Source organism: Ctenopharyngodon idella, chromosome 22, assembly GCF_019924925.1.
Source record: "Ctenopharyngodon idella isolate HZGC_01 chromosome 22, HZGC01, whole genome shotgun sequence".
NCBI classification, from domain to species: Eukaryota; Metazoa; Chordata; class Actinopteri; order Cypriniformes; family Xenocyprididae; genus Ctenopharyngodon; species Ctenopharyngodon idella.
In genome coordinates this window covers 3,112,108-3,132,476 of record NC_067241.1, presented here as the reverse complement: position 1 = coordinate 3,132,476, position 20,369 = coordinate 3,112,108, and the positions used below count along the sequence as shown (strand labels likewise).

At 37.0% G+C, this 20,369-nt stretch overlaps 1 protein-coding gene across 1 annotated transcript in view; it reads right to left on the bottom strand.

Annotated features, from left to right (window-relative positions):
* Positions 1-20,369, bottom strand: part of tulp1a (TUB like protein 1a) — a 44,956-nt gene that overhangs the window by 23,173 nt on the left and 1,414 nt on the right. The window lies entirely within an intron of this gene.

Below are 20,369 nucleotides of genomic sequence, written 5' to 3'. Positions count from 1 at the left end.
TGTCTTTTGTTGTTTACTTAACATTAAAAATACAGACAGCAGCAGGAATATTAGGCTGCTGTCACTTTAAGTGCTAATGCACAGATCCAACATATTGATATATGTGTGTTTTCTTGTTTTTCTTGAACTGTTTACGTTCACTTAAGACATAACTATGTTAAACATGACTATGTTTACTTTTTTACGAGGACACTGGCCAAGACCCACATTAAAGTATGTTTGCACTTGAATATGAATGTGTAGACATAGTTCGAAACATACAAAAACACAAACACACTGATGTATAACTCACCTGTCCTGACCTTTTGAAGTCGTCATTAGGGAGACTGAGAGATAAATCAACATTATTAGCAAAGCACACACACTATTGACATTATTTATAATGGAGCAGAAATCACTACTCACCTGTCTTCTGTCCAAACCTCCTTCAGGATCTCTTTCTGCAGAGGCATCAAGTGAAAATAACTGAAGATCAGCAAAACCTCAGAATTCTTCTCAAATAAAATATCCAAAGCTCAATCAATCAGTAATAATTATCAGTATTTCATTACAACTTATAACTATATTTTTAATGCATTTTTTCTCCATCCAATCTTGTCCAATCAAGTCCTGACACGCATTGCAGAAACGTTGCCTATGCGTCTTTGCACTTGAAAACATAGATGTTGGGCTTTACTGGTCATCTTAAAAGGCCAATAAGATGAGAGTGCTGTTTCCCAGCATGCAATTATATTTAAATGTATGCCATCTGTCATTGCGAGACAAACCAGCATCTACCCATTACAAAACCAGTCAGTGGAGGTCTTATCCACCTGCAAAGATTTAAAAGGATTGCCATCAGAATTAGAGGGCTGCCACATGTCTCTGTGGGGGATTTGCTACATAAAGCTCACACATACTAATCATTAAAATAATGCTGTATTATTAATAATAAAAAAAAAAAGATGACTATAGCAAAATCTGTTAACCCGTACTCCATAAAAGCCATTGATTTATGCCATCTTAGAGCATGACAGTGATGTATTTTTATTATACAATAATGGTAGCACTTTATAATAAGTTTCCATTTGTTAATATTAGTTAACTACAATAGTTAAAGGGTTAGTTCACCCAAAAATGAAAATTCTGTCATTTATTACTCACCCTCATGGCTTTCCACACCCGTAAGACCTTCGTTAATCTTCGGAACACAAATTAAGATATTTTTGTTGAAATCCGATGGCTCAGTGAGGCCTCCATAGCCAGCAATGACATTTCCTCTCTCAAGATCCATTAATGTACTAAAAACATATTTAAATCAGTTCATGTGAGTACAGTGGTTCAATATTAATATTATAAAGCGACGAGAATATTTTTGGTGAGCCAAAAAAAAAAAATAAATAAATAATAACGACTTATATAGTGATGGCCGATTTCAAAATACTGCTTCAGGAAGCTTCGGAGCATTGTGAATCAGCGTATCGAATCATGATTCGGATCACGTGTCAAACCGCCAAACTGCTGAAATAACGTGACTTTGGCGCTCCAAATCGCTGATTCGACACGCTGATTCATAATGCTCCGAAGCTTCCTGAAGCAGTATTCTGAAATCAGTCATCACTATATAATTCGTTATTTTGTTTTTTTTTGGCACACCAAAAATATTCTCGTTGCTTTGTAATATTGATATTGAACCACTGTACTCACATGAACTGATTTAAATATGTTTTTAGTACATTAATGGATCTTGAGAGAGGAAATGTCATTGCTGGCTATGGAGGCCTCACTGAGCCAATGGATTTCAACAAAAATATCTTAATTTGTGTTCCGAAGATTAACGTAGGTCTTATGGGTGTGGAACGGCATGAGGGTGAGTAATAAATGACATTATTTTCATTTTTAGGTGAACTAACCCTTTAACATGAACCAGTGGGGAGGCTACATAAGGGCCAGGGTGGCACTGGCCCACCGAATCAAAGGTGCCAGAATATTTCGTTTTATTTCCAGACACTACTTTGGTCTGGAAATAATCATATCTGTTGTGAAGGACTATATATAATTTGAAAAATGGATTATTAAAAAGAGGTACAAATGTTTATATTTCGCGCCGGTAAACTCCGCTTTTCAGAGTCGCTACAGCAGCTGTTTCTATGCAGCGTGCGTCACTGTACATGAGTCCCGCAGTGTGTATCGGTTTGTTTAATTTTTTACAGTGATTATTTATTCTACAGTAACATAGTCACCTGTGTGTAAACAATTTCTACAAAATGAAGTGATGACAATGAAATTAAGTCGAGCTTTACGGTTCAGTAGCCTATTGTGTCCTTTCCGCACACCATTATGACGGTAACTCTCCAAACACTAAATAGATCTGAAGAGCTCTACTTTCAACACAAGCTTTTCCGGTAAAAAGCTAGGCCTACTTTTCCCCAACGATTAGCTGTGCAGCGCGGCAGTCTCTGTTTTTAATGTCACATTTGTTTACTGATGAGCGAGCGGAGGTAAACAACCAAACTGTCGGCTCCATCTTGTATAGCGCTGGTAAGTCCAATTTATTCTGTTGAATCGGGTCGTCTTAAACGGTCCTCCTCTCATGTGTCGCTTTGGAAAAACAGATTCATTCTAGCGAATCGGTTCATCTAAACGGTCATATCTCTCTCATGTGTAGCTTTGGAAAGTCTGATTAATTCTAGTGAATCACTTCGTTCGGAAGGTTCGTAATGAACAGGTTGACCGATTCGAGTCCCATATGGATTTTTTTTTTCCTTTTCTTTTTTTTTTTTTTTTTTTTTTTTTTTGTTGTTGTAGTGGACTATTTAGTTCATCATGTCTAATTAAATATTCCCGTTAAATATTCTAGCAGTATTCTAGTTTTTTTTTTTTTTTTTTAAGGCTATTATTTATATTTTTTAGCCTAGCTATAAATGTGTCTTGTTTAGGCTTACCTAAAATATAACAAACAAAAAACACAGACTTTTCAACATTATTTCTATCTAACAAACATTCGAATTGATATATTAGCTATAGAATAATACACTTGGATAAAAGTTTATATTTTAGATATAAACTGATGTCTACAGCCTGTAGACATCAGTTTATATCTAAAATATACAATAGCAATCAAAATTGAGTAGGCCTAAATCTTTTTGAAATTAACAAGACGCTTCAAATAAAGATTGTATCAATTACACCAGTAGGTGGCGACAAGTGACTGATAAAAATTATTTATTTTAATTTAATAATTTATTCAAGAGATTCCTTCAAAAACGCGCATTTGTCCAGTAATGAAACAATAAGTCTTTGAGTGAATCCTCGAATCATTCATTCATTCAAACCTTTTTTTTTTTAATAATTCAAATTTTATATTTTTAAATAGTATGCAACAATTATCATTTTGTCAGAACCATTATCTTGTTAGGTTTAGTATATATATATATATATATATATATATATATATATTAGACAAATAGAGGTCCACCCTATTTCACTAAGGTCCACCCACTTTAAGATTTCTGGCCTCGCCACTGACATGAACTAACAATGATCAATACTTCTACAATATTTATTAATCTTAATATTAACATTTACTAATACATTTTTATGATCAAATGTTGCATCTGTTAATATTAGTTAATGCACTGTGAACTAACATGTACAAGGGTCAATGATGTGACGGGTCATGTTTTGGCCAAAGGCCTTAATAATAATAAAAAACAAAGATATGACATCCAAAGTATGTAAGGTAGTACAACTAGATCTCTTTTATTGAATCCAAAAGGTTTTAATTATATTTTGCTACATATAAAAGGTATTTTAAAGATTTTGAAGTGTCAAAAGGTCATTCGGTTTAACTGTCCAAAGGCCAATACAGCCAATTAATTTGTGATTAAAATATCTTATAATGTAATAAATGTATATATATATATATATATATATATATATATATATTTATTCTGCCATGATTTTATAACATCATATATCAACATATTAAAATTATGTGTAGAAGTCATTGCTTTGTTATGAGAAAGAATGTCTGGAAAAATGTATTTCATTGATGTCATTCGGAGTAACCAATATAAAGGGATCATTTTGGATCAAGTCATGCGGCCAATATCATGTGACAGAATGTGACATCATTCAGACACCTGCAAAGGACCACATGGTTGTGAAGCAAAGTAACTAACTCTCTCTTAACTATTTGAAAAATTCATGTTTTCATTTATTCATACGCATGTCCCGAAACATCAGGTCATTCGGTACAACCGCTATAAAACCTGAGAAATGTTGTAATATTTTAAAAACTCGTACTAAATATAAAATGTTTGATTGTCCTTTTGCTAGCTAGCTAGATATCAGCCCGTTAGCATTGTTTGAAAATATCGTCATTTGGTATAACCAAAAGTGTAATTTGGAAAAAACGAAATTTTGGTTAAACCGAATGACTTTTTTGGTGACATCTTGTAAAAAACGACAAAAGCAGTGTTAATTGATTATAAAAACCACATAATTTCATTGTTAACACTTAATAAAACTTCAAAATTAATTATATCTCCATTATGTTTTTTTTTTTTTTTTTTTTTTTTACACTTTTAAAAACCTTATTGGTCAATGACCCACAAACAATGAACGACTATTTAAATTAATAATAGATTAATAAACAAAGATTAATAAATGCTATATTATATATATATATATATATATATATATATAAATTCTCATTGTTACTTCATGTTAGCTAATGCCTTAACAAATAAGACCTTATTGTAAAGTGTAACCATAATAATTATAATTTTTATTATAATTGTTAGCACTGTTTTAGGAGTCAATATTTTATATGTTTATGAAATTAAAAATGCAATGTGCATTTCAGGAAACTTTTTGAAAAAAAAAATATTGAAAAGTTATATTATCAAAGTTCCATTGGCTGCCATAATAGCTTTGTAATAGTGAGAAATAATCTTTCTATATTGATCAATTCATATTTAGTATATATATATATATATATATATATATATATATATATATATATATATGTATATTTCTGCTGTCAGAATTTCTGCATAAAACACCCTGAGCAAATGCACTTTTCCTTGGTGAACAGTACAAGGTTTATAAACATAATTTTGGTATCATTATATTATCTTTAAATTAACCAATTAACTATTTATTTTTATTTTATTACTTTATTTTATTTCTGTGTGTAGTTACCAATATATGCCACAAGAGGGAGAAGTATTGCAGCTTATGCTTATGTTGTGATGCTGAGAACGCCAGTTAATTCAAGTTCTAATATATTTTAAATATGACACAATATTATAGCACAACCTGAGGCACCTTTCTTTTACTGGCTATAGTAATGCATGCATTATGACATGTATATTATGCATGTTAATGAATAAAGTGCATTTACCCTTTTTTTCCTCACTTTTTATTAAACACACCTTTGGAAAATGTAACTTTAAATGTATGTGTGCCTTTTAAAGCCCTCCTGTGCATCAATAGCTCCATCTAAAGCCTGGACTAATTGAACCTCTCCATTTCTTGTCCCTATATTCACACGTATGTAGGCTGGCTGCCAAGAGTTGAAAACAGGGACTGCATCTTTAACCTGTAGCTTTAATTATGAGCCTCAAGTAGAGTGTTAGAGTTCATTGGCCTGACATACATCTCCACCTGACCCGAGGGGTCCAGTTCTGTCCTCTATAGCCTTCGCCCCTGCGTGATTAGGGCAGTCTAGACTAATGGATCTGTTGGCTGGCCTGCTCTCTCTGACAGCCTTCCCAACAACTGGCATCACGCCCAAGAGAAGCTAGTGAATTGACCCACTGTGGCGAAGCACCTCGGGCCTTAAAGGGACAGTCACACTACAATCTGCTGCTGAACGAGGGTAAGTTCCTGTGTGCTTTTGGTGTTTTCTGAGGGAAAAATATACTGTTTAGATTTTGATTTTAACACTTCTTGACAGAATCAAAATACATATTCTTGACAGAATCAAATACATATTAGTATCATTAAATATTAATTGCCTAGAGGGAAAATAATCCACAGTAGTTTATATTTTCCTACTACTTATTTGGAGACTTAAATGAGACAGAAGCAAAAGCCCCATTAAAGCTGCAGTCCGTAACTTTTTTTGGTTAAAAATGATCCAGAATCCATTTTTGAGCAAGTACATAACCGGCCAAGGTTCAAAACTATCCCCTTACCTTAGCCCAATTCACAACGGTAAGCTTGTAATAATATTTTCTTATTAGACTGGTACTGGTGGGTTTCCACGGAAAATTCCAGCATGCAGCTGTTCGTCTTTGCGTCATTACGTCACGTCTGTTTACATAGAGAACGAGTCACAGCTAACTAGGCTATATCGCATGTGAGGCAGATCATTTATAGCCTTTTCTCACAGCAGCTGGAATAATTAAATCATTTTGATGACAGATTGTATGGTATGACAAATGAATGTTAGAGATTAGACTGTACAGAAATTGAAATCTACAGGTAACGCTAATACACACTAAATACATAGTCATGCAATGCTGATGTTGTTAACATTAACAATTTGAGTATAACGATAATAATTTGCACGGTTTGTCGTGATCCGAGCTAAGCGATCTTTAGATTTAATCACCATTATCAGCGCGATTTATTGTAATGCTTTTTTTTTTCCCCCCCCTTAAGTTGATCAGAACAAAAGGGCAGATTTGTTACTTACTTGTCCAGATGACATTTTCCAGTGAAAATTCTTATTTTGGTCATATTTCCATAACGTAATATTTCCATAACGTAGAATCTGTGATTCCGAAGTACAGTATCCACACCAATCTGGTGACTGACACCAAACATTAGATTCATCCATGCTGAGGAGCCGTGCCAATGCACAACCCACGTAAAGATGATAATTCCACAAATAACTGCAATTGCAGGTTTCAAACAGAGATGGCGACAAAGAGGCAAAACTTACGGACTGCAGCTTTAAGTCTCTATTTTTTTCAGATGTTTCTCCAAAAATGCTTATAGAGGAACAACAGAAATAAGACAGCCCTTTGTTAAAAAGGAGACACTATTTTAGCATTTTTTTTAAGTGCAATTAGTTGAACTTAAGGGTGTTTTTGGTCCACTTAAGTACACTCTCATAAAATAAAGTGCAAAAATTGTACCTTTAGAAGTAGCAACAGCTAATCACTGGGGCAGTACCCTTAAAAGTACATCTTTGTAGCTTATTTACCGCTAAAGGTTTCATAGTAGTACCTAAGGTATATATTACTACTCTAAAGCCGCGTTTCCACTGCAAGAACTTTCCCCAGGAACTAGGGACTTTGGGGTGGTCCTCAGTGTGTTTCAACCGCAGGAACCAGGGTCTAAATGAAGTTCTGGGTAAAAATTTCCCCCTCAGAAAGTCCCTGCTTGCGAGGGACTTTTTCACAGTTCAGGAACTTTCGGGGACTTGATCGCTGAACATGCTGATTGGTTGCAGCATTTTACGCAGCTTTTTTTTTCAACCACCATTTTTAAAAGTCTGTAGCGGTGCGTGCAGTAAGAGTCGTTTGCTATTCGAATCAACAGTATAGTTTAAAAAATACGACAGATGAACTGACGATGAGGTTCAGGCTTTATTAAGCTTATATGCAGATCACGAAATCCATCTGGAATTTGAAAGTTGCGCAGAGTCCTATATCACTAGACTAATTTGCCTAATATTCACGGTACTTTTTAGACTGTGATGGAAACGAGAAGCTCAGCAAGAAGCTCAGAAGAAAAAAAATGGAGAGAGATATGTTGATATAAACAAATGTTCAATTTAATATAGAACATTTTCGATTAAAATAGTGTTTTTACACAATATTTGTGCATGATACATGATTTATGCTCATGTGAATTGTTAGCTAACACGCTAACAGCAAAATGGTGCAGCTCACTAGGTTTTGGAACAGAGCCCGAGACCGATCTTTCTCAGTGTATAATGTTGGCATGAACGTCATATGCAGGGTTACGCACACGTTGGCAGTTTTTCAGGGTACAGAATGCTCTGCATCGAAGGAAATCAAACAAAAGTAAATGAGAAACAACAAATAATATGATACCGTCCTTAGGGGACTGAAGTACAGGGCAGTATGCTTATTCTGCACACACACACACAAATACAAAAAAGGGAGGGTGTTAAACAAAGAGGAGAGCAGGCGATATAATGAAAAGGAACAAAAGGCACACGGGAGGTGTTCTCCTTTCTAATAAAGGGCTGTCAGATGATTTGTCATGAGTTACAGTACAACAGGCTCCTCGCGCTTGAAAGATGGCATATTTTGTCATGCTGACGTCCTCATAGAGAGCAGATGGAGGGCAGTGTGAACAAGTGCACATTTCTCCCGCAGGGCATTCTCAAATGCTCCTGCCCTCTCGCTATATCCACACACATGTGAGTTGTGTATCCACAAATACATTTGCATTGTGCTGCTATTGTTTCTAACTTCTGAACTGAGTCGCTTCCTCCTCGACACTCTACTTTCCTCTTGTGAAAAAGAAGTACAATTTAGCATACTTTAAAAAAAAAAAGTGTACTTATTATGGAAATAAAATACTATATGAAGAATATATTTAATGTATACTGAATGTAATGTTTTCAATTAAATGAAAATGTATTATAGTTTAAATTTGTATTAAATGCAATTAAATCAAATTAAGAGTACACTTAAGTACATCTCTTTCTTGTGCATCACATAAAATATTTTTCCCCATTTGTTTCTTAAACAATGTAATGACATTTAAAAAAAAAAAACACAAAAATAAAATTAAAACTTTTTTTTTTTTTTCTGGGTCTCAGGAGAATATGTAATTTCATAATTACTTCTATTGTCTTTGAAATATGGTTCAAGTGTACAGCCGAATGTACTGACAAGCATAACTAAAGTATACTTTAATGACATTTCTGTTGAAATTTGTATGTCATTTGCAATTGCACATTTGTGTATTAATTGATGAAGTTGCAATTTAGAAAAATTAAAATATATTAACTTTAAATGTAATATGAAATAGCACCACAGTTAAAATTATAATCAATCACTTAAAAAAATACATCAAAATAGGTGTACTTCTTTAAAACATGACAAAAGATTATTAAAACATGATTTAAATTGTGCTTTAAACTAGAACTTTTAATTTGAAATTATTACAAAGTGCACTTTTTAAAATTGTATTTAAGTGTGTTAAGAAAAAAAAGTGTACAGGCCTTTTATTTAATTAATATTATATTATTATACTAGTACAGTTTCTTTTTTTTTTTTTCTTTTTTTCCTTTTTTTTTTTTTTTTTTAAATGGTTACAGTTTAGGGTCCAATTCTCACTATTAACTAACTAGTAACTATGACTTTTGCCAAAATAAACTCCTAATTACTGCTTATTAATAGCTAGTAAAGTAGTTGTTAAGTTTAGGTATTGGGAATAGGGATCAACGCATTCACAAGGAGCATAATCCTGCTTCAATACTCGATATGATAATTTGGCGAGGATGACAAGTGAGAGAGTGGAAAAAGTTTCCATACTCGATCTAAACTGTCAAGCTCTACTCGTAATCTTCTCCTGCCAGGGAGCCCAGCCCTACTTTAACTCCCAGTCAAAGAACTGGGAAGGGCGACAGCTTTCATCTGTCAAGCTAAACCTTACAGATATTCACAAAGGAACATAGCCCTGCTTTAACACCCAATATAATAAATTGGGGAGGACGACAGATGAGAGAGCGTACTTAGCCTTATACAATTCACCAGTCTAGCTCTACTCTTAAAGGATACCTGCCAGGGAGTGCAACCCTTCTTTAAACTCCAGTTGATGAACTGGGGAGGGCAACAGACTCTGTCAAGCTCAATCTTCAAGACTCATAAGGAGCATAACCCTGCTTGAATACCCAATCCGATTGTTTGCGGAGGGTGACAGATGAGAGAGTTGGCCACTTCTTGTGACTTAGTTCACCTCAGCTCTCATCTGTCCAGCTCTACAATGAGTATACCAACCAACCCTTGAAAGGGGTGACAAATGAGAGAGTGGACATAGACCACATTCGACCTCACCTATCTAGCTCTATACTCGTAAGGATACCTGTCAGGGGGCACAACCCTACTTTAATCCCAGTTGATGAACTGGGGAGGGCAACAGATTTTATATGTCAAGGTCAACCTTATTCATAAGGAGCATAGCCCTATTTTCAGTCCTGTTCCTGGAGGGCCACTGTCCTACAGAGATTAGCTTCAACCCCACTTAAACACACCTGAACCAGCTAATCAGGGTTTTTAGGTATACAGGAAACTTCCAGGCAGGTGTGTAGAGGCAAGTTGGAGCTAAACTCTGCAGGACAGTGGCCCTCCAGGACCGAGTTTGGACACCCCTGCCTGTTTTAATACCCAACCTGATAGATTGGGGAGGGCAACAGATGAGAGAATGGGCCACTTCCTGTGACTTGGATCACTTCAGATCTCACACTGCCAAGTGCTACACTCGTAAAGATGTTCGCAACCCTTCAAAAGGGGAGCCTACAACCCTGCTTAATCCCAATCTGATAAATAAGGGAGGGAGAAATGTGAGAGAGTGGGTCATTCATGCAACCCTGTCCACCTCATCTCACAGGCTCTGTACGCTAAATACTAATAAATGCACTGAAAAGGAAAGCAAGGCACTTTCAGAAGATCCACCAGGGAAATATCCTTCATCTCCATACTGGAGCGGGTGAAGATGCAATAACATTCTCATCTCGCAGACCAGGGGAGAATGCTGACATAATCACATCTACAGCGTTTGCCTCCAACATTTAACTGTGTTGGAGGGGCAACCAGCAAGACAGCAGGATGCCTGTGGGCATACAGACCACTTTCTACTCTGCTAGCAGTCCATCCCTGTCTTGCATCAGCTTCTGCCTCAGCCTCAGTAGAAGGAACTGAAAGACCTCAACTGCCGAATTAGTAGGGGAACGCCCTCATACAGACCCCACCTTAAATGCTGGAGAGAGCACCAACGGGAGAGCAGGACACTGAATTATATCCCTCTTTCAACCCTGCTCCCCCAAGGGGGTTGTGCTGAAACGCTACCGCCTTCAGTTCAAGGGAACTGGAAAGTGACAACAGGTAGAACAACAGGAATTATTTATTATGACTATTCAGTGATTACTTTGCCCAGTGCCCAGTCCTAAGCCTCCGCAATAGCAGGATGTGAATCTTAAGCTGGTCCCTTCTGCATCTGAGACCTATCTGCTCTCTCTGTCTTCCAGTCTCATTTATTAAAACTGGAGAAAAAGAGCTACAGGTGAACCAGTGGTCACATAAGCCTTGTTCAGAATGCAAGTCCAAATCCAAATCATGTGCATATCCGATTGGAATCTGATCATATTTAGCAAGTGTGAACAGCAAAAAAATTCACATGAAATGCAATTTTTACAAATCTTTTTTGAGCTACATTCTTATGTGGTTTGAAATCCTATTAAAGGGCACATATTATGCAAAATCCACTTTTACATGGTGTTTGGATAGAAATGTGTGTTGCCAGTGTGTGAACACAACCACCCTACAATGAAAAAAAATCCACCCACTCCTTTTTTTAAACTAAAGCAGTCTCGTTAGACATGTCGTTTTGATTCTATGAGCAGTGTGATGTCACACTGCTCGGGCCCTGCCCACGGCCGCTGACTGACAGTCCTGCATTCCCATAGTTTCTACTCTCAGCGAGTTGTACGCTGTCCACCATTTTCTCTGCGCTCAAGCAGCTGTAGGGTCAACAGTGTCTCATAAGCAATCCTGGTGTTCTGTTTTTGGAGACTGAACATAAGACTCTTCATTTTCTTCCAACATCTGAGCCACTGAGGACGCAGGGGATTAGTTATATTTTTGAAGATAATGCGCCCCAAAATCTACCTAAATTTGTTTATGTCTGCGCAAATCATTTCACTCCAGACTCCTTTGTGAACGAGGGGCAATACAAGGCAGGCTTTGCTAAAAAGTTGTTACTCAAGGATGGATCTGTACCAAGTGTTTGTGATCCTCCAGAAGTAGTAACTGTCACACTGTTTATTTTTTATGATTTTTGAGCAAATCACCATTTCAGTCGTTGTCTGTTAGCCAGTTCCACAACAAATGTGACTAAAGCTATTGTTGTCTTAGAGACCATATGTCTGTCATCTATTTTAAACCTTGTTTATATACTTTATAACCACACGTTTGTAAAGAGCAGTGTAAAAGGTTATTGTCTTGAAAAACTGTGTACAATTTCTGTAAAGAGAAGACATTAAAAACACTATGTTTATTTGCAAAGGCCATCACATTTATCCACTAACCATTCAGAGACGTCAATAAGTATTTGTAACTTCTTCCTAAGTCTCTCCATTAGTGTCCGACTCCAGTTTGAACAATGTAAGGCTGAACACGGTTACTGACGATTGTCATTTTGGCTGCGTGAGATTCTCCAGCTTTGTTGTTATTGAGCAACTGAAGCGTGAGCTGTTAAAGCTCCGCCCTCTTCTGGAAAGGGGGCAGGGAGCAGCAGCTCATTTGCATTTAAGGGTACGCACACAAAAATAGCATTTTTGCTCACACCCAAATAGGGGCAAATTTGACAAGCTATAATAAATGATCTGTGGGTTATTTTGAGCTGAAACTTCACAGACACATTCTGGGGACACCAGAGACTTATATTACATCTTGTGAAAAGGGGCATAATAGGTGCTCTTTAAAATTGCATTTCTGGAAATCCGTTTCAGTCTGACAGCTCTAATCGGATTTTGTGTGGTTTATAACGTTCTCACGCCCCGTAAAACATGTAAACATGTCAGACGTTATTATAGGAAAATGCTGAAAGTTGCTGCAGAAACAAGGTTGTTTTGTTGCAAGTGCTGGTCGAGCATAAAATTACAATAGCCTATAAACAGAGACAGCATGGAATAAATCCGCTCATACCAGCCTCCTATGTTTCTTCCGCTGCAGTAGTCCAGCGTGGTGGCTACAGTGTGAACAGAGCTACAATTTGTAGTGACTCAACACTGTCAAAGTCACTTCCTCAGGGACATGCATGTCTACATCAGGAAGGCTTTCAGGAGGGGACGCTAATGACACAGGCAAAAACTTATCGTTTGATAAAGGCACTTCCTGCTTAGCGCCCGACCAGGTAACTACGCCTGGCCGAGGCTCGGATCATAGCCTCAACACTCCTATATTTATTTCTCTTTTTTAATATAGATCTCCATTTGGATCAGAAGAACTTGCAGAGCAGGCTTCCAAAAATGAGAACATCTATCTCAAGCTCTGCCCACTTAGACCAATAACATGCTCTCAACAAGATCGGAAGAGGCCACTCCTCAAAGCAGTGCTTTCTGACTCAGTATGAGAGCAATGGAGCTAACAGGAGAAGCTCAAAGACGGGAAACACCCTTGTCAGACTCCTCCACACGCTTTGCCTACAATCCCCATGATCTATCCCACCTTGTAACGTCAGCAGCCACGGGACCCGAACCGCAACACAAGCAAGCAAGAGGGGAGCTTCCCACTGTATGCATCACAATGAGTGCATTCAGCTCCCTCAAGAGCCAAATGAGCTTCATGTAGACACCTGGTCTGTCATCCCTCAAGAAAGAGTCGAGCAAGAACAGAGCTTCCTACTGTGAATGCATCACGTTGAATGCATCAAGCTCTCTCGAAGGCCGAACACTCCGCCAGACTCTTATCTTTTGCCCAAAGCATCACACTGCCTTCGCCAGCTTGCCTTCTTTCTACAGTGCATCCTGGTGCCATGTGCTCCCCAGGTAAGCGACGTACACGCACCCAGCCATCCACGTGATGTAAAAGAAAACATGGTTCATCAGACCAGGCCACCTTCTTCCATTGCTCCGTGGTCCAGTTCTGATGCTCACGTGCCCACTGTAGGCACTTTTGGCGGTGGACAGGGGTCAGCATGGGCACCCTGACACCTTTCTATCAGAACCAGCATTAACTTTTTGAGAAATTTGAGTTACAGTAGCTCGTCTGTTGCATCGGACCACACAGGCCAGCCTTCACTCCCCACATGCATCAATGAGCCTTGGCCGCAAATGACCATTGAGATCCATTGATGTGTGTGTTTGCGATCATGTTGTGTAAAATGTATTTTGAATATGTCGGTGCTATGACCAAGTCTTACAGTACAGGTCTCTCAAATGAGTGGATAAGTTTGTGATGCCCTTTGTAGTTCAGATATGTAGCAAGGGTTACTCATTAACTAAAGATATTTATAGTTGAGGTGACTGTACGGCTCTGAACTTAGCTGAATAAACACAGCTGTTTCTCTAATGCAAATTCTATGAAAAATAAACTGCATATGCAAGTCATTTTTGTAATGTTTCCCTAGTTAAACGATACAACACTAGGCCCCTATGCTACTCTTATCAGTTCATTTGGTGGTGAGTATATTATGTCAGTGAGTTAGCAGAACATGATGATGCTACTGTGGGAAGCAATTTTATTAGTTTATTCAAAACATAACGTAAACACAGACATATAAGGATACTGCGGGTTTAGAACATTAGTAAATGCTTCTTGCTGAATATTGGGACTAGCCAACATAAATAAAAATTCTTCTTGATATTTTTCTGCATTTAACAACATATATATCTCAATATTTATACTTATGCTCTGGAAAAAACTAAAAAGTTTTGTTTTTTAATCAAATGAACCATTAGTTTGACCAAACTATCATATCATTAGATGGACTGAATATAATTAATGCAAGAAATATAATAGTCAAGTTTAAAATAATCATGTTTTCCACGCTAAATGATATTCAATGATTTTTAGGCACATGCTTCAACACGATAAAACATAGGATAGTAATTAACAGCAGTGTAATGCGAGTTACGTAATCAGGTTACTTTTTTCCAAGTAACCAAGTAACTAGTAAAGTAAAGCCTTAAATTTATAGTTTTTTTTTGTTTGTTTTTTTCAAGAAACTAGTAAAGCATTAAATTTACAGCAACATATCTGAGTTGAACATGATGTTTATTGTAGTTCTAAACTAAATGTGAGCATGCATTTATTTTCTGCAATCCAGAATGGCAGCGCAGCTGAAAGGTCTGTTTGAGTTGCGCCCTCTGCTGTACAGGAGTGAATTTGCATTTCCTTATTCATTTCACGTTTGGTGTTTTTAATTAAAAAAAAAAGCAATCCAAGCCCAGGTGAGAAAAATTATGCAAGGATGCAAAAGAAACGTAATGCATAAAAGTAACCAAGTAACACAATTAGTTACTTTTTAGGGAGTAACAGTTACTTTTAAAAGTAACTTTCCCCAACACTGATTAACAGCAATATTTGCTTGCTTAAAAATGTTTTAGTAAAAAATAATAGTACAAATTACCAAGTATAAATTTAGTATAAATTACCAAGTTAGAAAGTCCATTTTTGAGTAATGACACAAACAGATTATTTAATTGATGTTCCTGTAGCTCACAGTTAAGCAGGACACCAACAATGCCAAGGTCAATATCTTGGGATGCATGAACTAAAAACATATTCCTAGAATGCAATGGAAAACCAGTTTGAATAGAAACATCTGCTAAATGTAAATGAATCAGCATTTTTTTTTTTTTTTTTCATTGAAATGGAGAGCAGATTCACAGAAATTAATTTGTCTTTTTTACTATTACAAGGTCTGAGTGGTTGTGAAACTTCGATAGTCTTAAGGGAACTTATTGGACAAATAAAAAACATGCTAATATATGGAAGTATTTATGATGTTGATTCATTTTATGCAGCCAACAAAATCCTATAGAACACATATAAAATATTCCATATATTTGCATGTGTTGTGGCTGTAGCATATTGGAAAATTTCTGCCTGTAAGTGTCCCGAGTTGCACTGAAGGCACAAACATACTACAGTGACTCATTTCAGTAAACACAGACAGTCTATACTGGCCACAGCATTATAGAGCATATAAAGATGCCATATTAAAACATTAAATGTCATTATATTTTACTTTTATAGATCATCACCTGCACCCTTTCCACATTTTTAGGGTGTGTTTGGCAGGTTTCAAAGCAACGTCATGACACCATTTCAAAGTTGCAACAACATGAAGGCCTCAGGGCTCGGGGTGGTGTGTTGTGATGTAGCTATTTCTCCAAGCCCTGTCTCTCCCTCTGAGAATCTGGGTTAGAGAGAGAGAGACATGTGTCCTGACTTGACCGCGTTTTACAGGCGGGGCCATTGTTGATGAGTAACTGGCAATAACCAGGACAATCAGCTGCTCTGTTGTTTGTACAGAGACACTATTGAGCCTGTCTCAAACACATACTCAACTATGTATTTATCTTGCTCTTGAACGACAGGTCATTTTATTATGCTTTACTTTGACCAGACTGCCAACAGAAAATCAGTGTCCTGAGATGAACCTGCCAGGCTTGTGTCAGTCACCTAATGCTATGAAAGCTGAACATGTCCACACAGGTTAGCTGCAAGTCATTCTGATTATGTCGATTTCATGTGTGTGTGAATGTGGATAATAGTAGCTTGCCTCTTAAAGGATTGGCTCCCTTCAAAATTCAAATTTCCTGATAATTTACTCACCCCCATTTCATCCAAGATGTTTATGTCTTTCTTTCTTCAGTCGAAAAGAAACTATAATTTCTATGGACTGAAGAAAGAAAGACATGATCATCTTGGATGACATGGGGGTAAGTAAATTATCAGGAAATTTTTAATTATGAAGTGAACTAATCCTTTAATCACAAATAGGATTGCGAAAATTGGACAGACTGATAAAATCAAACTCTTTTAATGCTGGCGTTGGGTGGTTGACGATGCAAGATGTCTCAAAACTAGGCCTCAAAATCAACCCCCATATTTTATGTAGTCTGAGTTGTATTTTCTTTTACTTAGAATAGTTTTCTTCATGTATTTTGAGGATGAGGATATGTCACACTTGTCCATCTGTCAAAGTACAATTGAGTTTGATTAGGACTGGCAGTCTTGACATCAACAACTATAAATACGGGAAGCCTATTTCTCCAATTTAACCCTGTTTGCTATTCTATCTTTGCATTATTATATGGTTATTTGCAGTTATTAGCATTTAGCATTATTTTTTCCCAACCACCTGCAACCCTATCAGAATAGCACCTGGCTGTCACCATTTACATTTCAAATCATGTTTATAGAGGTTATAGTAGATTATAGATTCATCAAACTGCTACAGTCTGTTTTTCTTCACCAACGATAATACACTTCCACCACACTCACTGAAAAGAGCGAGGACCACTTCAGTCTCTTAAGCACTCCAGCGGAGCTTTCAGCATGGCACTTAGGACTACTTAGCAGCTTCATATTTCAAAAATATGTCAGGTGGACCTGAACAGGAGGAGGCTCGTCCCTTGATGAAGTGGGCAATGAAAGAATTCATGGTGGACGTCTCTCGAGGCAGAGCTATGGTCCATTTGGAGAGTCATGTTCGAGCTAAAAGGTGAGACTGAACTGTTTGTCTATGTACTGTGCAAATGAAAAGTATATATTAAATATCATTCATAATTTTAGTATTTTACCACATATTAAAATTTCACATTTAAATTCAATAGAGCAAAGGTCCATGTTTACTGAACAATAAGCTTTAAACAAATCATTTTGGGACTGGATTCAGACTTGCCTTGAGATAATGCCTTTTTACCTCCAAAAATTTCAGACAAAGCATGATGGACCAGCAACTCTACTGTATGACTGAGCTCTCAAATGGGCAGATGGTTTGTTCACACCAACATGGATGTTTGTCACGGAAATTTGGGCTGATTTTCGCATCCATTAGTAAAACTTGCAAATTCACTCTCTGACAGTAGGTGGCGCTTTTAGAAAATCAGAAATACCTCCGGTATACGAAGTGCTGTGCAGATTTCGGTTTATGACACTTGACTGTCATAGAGAATAAAAGTAAATAAACAAATAAATAAAAGTCAGAAAGTATTGACGTTGACAAACATATTTTCAGATTTTTGTGTTCTTTGTTTTTTTTTACTGTATCAAACAACAACGATAAAGATATTTTTTATATATATATATTTAAAAAATAAAAAATAAAATAAAAAATATGGTAAAAAGACGAGACAGCCATTTCTGGATTCTTCCTCTCTTACTGAGTGCCGCTTGAGTGCCACCAAGTTGTACTTTTATATAACAGCAGTGGTTCTAGGCATGTGACCAAAAGTGTAAATCTCATTGGTTGGCCAACTTTATCCGCAATGCTGTGGAAAAGAGGTTAGAACACCACTCAGTAAAAAAAAAAAAAAAAAATCTATTGCATTGACTCCATGTGAATGTTTCGGTCCGAACAGATGCATTCACGGCCGCTTATTCAAGTTAAAATGTTTATCGCAACAAATTTTCGTACTGAACATTCGTCTTAGTGTGAAAAGTCCCAGACAGTGCTGAAAACATCATACACAAAAATATAAGCAAAAATACAGGTCATTAATTAAATTTGGGGAGCAACACTGCAGATACCAAAATTATATATATATATATATATATAATTTTTTTTTTTTCATTAAAAATTTCAATTTTCACAGTTGCTCTCCAAATTAATGTAAAAACAACTTAAAGAGTTTATTTTAAATATTTGTTTATTTTTTATGAATGAAGGCCAGTATCACTGATACTAATTCTGCTACTGATGTCTCTATGAAATTGATATTTTAAAAAACATTAATTATAGACATTTAACAATACAGTATAACTGAAAGCTATCAATTTCAACATTTATTAGGCTTTAAAAAATAACTTTTAATTTAAGTGAACTTAAAACAATCTTCACATAAACCCATTATAATAAATGTCATTTATATACAGAAATTGAATAAAGTTATCAAACACTTTACAGTCTTCACTGCATAAATTATAAAATAAATATAGATTAATCCTCATTAAAACTACAGTTTTCTCTGTTACCTTTGTTCTTTGATGAACATTAATGACAGACATCACAGCAACTGGTTTATTAGGCTGCTGTCACTTTAAGAGCTGCCACTGCCGAACATGATGTGGATCTGACGCGCATCTCATTTTCTCACTACTCTTGAAGTTCATTTAAGACATTATTTAACTAATTTAAGTCCGCTCTTATGAGGATACCCGACAAAATGGTCATTTTGGCATAATTCTGAGTGTTATTGTTTGTTCAAGCGTGAAAAAACAACTCGATACTGGCGCACGTCTTTCTGCGCACACGAGTCGTGTGTGTGTGTGTGTGTGTGTGTGTGTGTGTGTGTGTGTGTCACACAGACATGACATTCACAGACAGCACGTTCTCATTTGTCTTGCGACGCTTGAGTGGTTTAAAAGCATTTGCATGAATAAGACCGTGATCATATACTGTAACGGCACTAATATATATATAGAAGGCCAGGTCCTGACTGGATGAGAGGAGGAGCTGGGGATGGAGGAGGGTAATTAGGTCCTGAGCAACATGATAAGCTGCTGATAATAATGATGACCTTATGTATGAATGCTGTGATACACCTCGTATTCCTATAGGTAGACGTGGATCAGCTGAGAGTCAGCTGATGTGAGCATGACTGACTGACGTGATCTACCAGAACTAACGCTTTGCTTGATAAGTGTATATATATATTTGAATAGACAAACACATTTTATTATTATTACCTGATATCGGTGCTTCCCTCTTGAAAAGCACCAGCGCCTCTGATAGTAACATGCACAATATGGAGAAAAAAAAAGGGAACTACTGTAGGTAGGTGTGATGGGAACTTGCCCTAAACAAGCTCTGCAGGTGGAGACAAACATAGATGTGACAGTCAGCTGCTCAGACCTGCCATCAGTCATTTTGAGCAGTACTTTGTGTTTTTTTTATGCAATGCGAACACTTGTGGAGTGCACCAAGCCAAAGTCAACAGTTCAGGTTGGAAAGTGAGATGATTACGGGTCCACAGACCCAAAACAAACTTGCAGAAAAACAATCAGCGTACAGGCATCACAGCCCATCCCATACGCGCGTTTCCGGGCACATGAATTCAGGATCACAGAAACTTCTTTGAAAGTGCTTAGGCGCAGGTGGGCTTTGAAAGGTACGCTTTCCTGTACTAGAGTAACCAGACCCGGTCAGGATCTTGCTTTTAGTTGGCTAGATGGCATGTGCAGGAAATGGTAAGTGCCGAGGGAGGAGTACACCTCACACACATGAAAAGGTGCTCTGATCTGTCCCACAACAGGCACACACGGTCTGACCTAGATTCCCCCTATCCTGAAAAAAGCTGCTCTGCCAAGTAAGGCAGGGTGGGAAGGGCTGAGCCGTGGCGCGTAGCTTTGCCCCATCTCTCTCTCTCACTCTCTCTCTCGCTCTCCCAAACATGGGCGGAGTGTAGTGTGGCCTTTTCAAACTCACCCGGCTGGCAAGCA